This window comes from Meleagris gallopavo, chromosome 1 (assembly GCF_000146605.3).
Source record: "Meleagris gallopavo isolate NT-WF06-2002-E0010 breed Aviagen turkey brand Nicholas breeding stock chromosome 1, Turkey_5.1, whole genome shotgun sequence".
NCBI classification, from domain to species: domain Eukaryota; kingdom Metazoa; phylum Chordata; class Aves; order Galliformes; family Phasianidae; genus Meleagris; species Meleagris gallopavo.
Genome location: NC_015011.2, coordinates 185,755,402 through 185,757,062, shown reverse-complemented (window position 1 = coordinate 185,757,062; position 1,661 = coordinate 185,755,402).

The window sequence follows — 1,661 nt, the reverse complement described above, 5'->3', positions numbered from 1 at the left end:
AAAAAAGACTCATCCAGCAAAGTTATTTTCTGAACCAAATCAATGTTGAGCAGTCCAACAAATGGCTTGCATTAAGTAACCTGGAACCTTTGATGTCTCTCACCACTGTGTTTGTTTTGTACGTGCTTTTTTTCCCTTGAAAAGGTGTTTTTTGATGAACTGTGGGACTGCTTTCCTCAGATTAAATTAACGCCCTTCATTTTAATTGTCATTTTCAATTACTTTAAGTCTGTGTGTTAATGAAGAAGACAAAAGCTGGTTATAATTTGAATCAGTTTTTACTTCAGAGAAATGTGTTTTGCCTTAAAATTAGTGATTTAAAATTACAACGATCTGTACTGAAGTTTAAGCTAATATAATTACATTCATTTAAATTAAAATAAATGTTTACCAATGAAATTTTCAAAGACTGCTGAATTGGTGGAATTTACTGACTGCTTACCTGAAACTGGAATTTATTCAAATTATAAAAATATTTTTGACATTTGGATTCTCTTTTCCAAGTGCAAAGGGAATACTAATTTATCTTTAATCAATTACATCAGTCAAAGAGCTATTTCTTTCAAACTCTGGGTAGAAATAATTGAATAGTTTCTTTTCTTCCTCTGGTTTAGCACAAAAGAAATTACCAGAACAAATGAGATTCAGTGGTTTTAAAGTCTTAAAGGGCATGATGACCAGAAATAATAATGTTTGCTAAATAATTAATGGTACTACTTCATTTGTTTATTAAACAATTTGCTTTAAATGCGAAACATTTTTCATCAACTTTTTTCCTGATATATCTACCTCTCCAAAGGTGGTTTTAATAAATTAATCATTAAAATGCTTCTGTGCATTTAATTGAATTTTAATGCAATTTAAAAGTAGTTTGATACATATTGCACATAAAACATTAATCAACTAGTTGAAAGGAAAAGTAGCATTCATCATCTTACACAGCAAAGACGTGAGACAAAGATCAAAATACATATACATTAAACTAAGTTACTATTTACAGATACATATAATACACATATACAGACATACAACTTTAGGAACTTTAGGCATAAAAATGGATATTTCTCTGTATGCACACACATATGGCTTATGCATAAAAATAGTGTCTTGGATAGCAGAAAATACCAAATTTATTCTGAATATATTCATTCCCAAATCAAAATGCTTTAATAGCTATTCATCAGTAAGGAAGAACTTGTCTTTGGTAAAGCAATTATAAATATAAATTCCAAAGAAGATTATAATAGATTATTTAAATCAAGGAGCCTCACTTACTGATTTAAATTATTATTAGAATTGACAACATACATCATTTTGAATTAACTCAATTTAGTCAGGCAAGGGCATTTTTGTCATGGACTTTTCTAAAAGATTTACAGAAAATTGAATTAGAATGTTATTTACTCAAAAAATCAGTGTTTGATTCACAACAAAATAATGCAAATTATTTAGAATTAAGTCTCTGTGTCAAAAGTGCTGTGTAAAGAAAAAAGAAAAAAAAATAGGGTCAAGTTAACATATTCCAAAGCCAGGAATTGTCATGTTCATTGGCGACCCCATTCTCTGAGTCCTCCTTTGTCCTAATAGAGGTGCACTGTTTTCTGCTTGAAACATTATTTAATATATATTTTCTTTTAAAAGATGGACCTAAGGCAAAACAG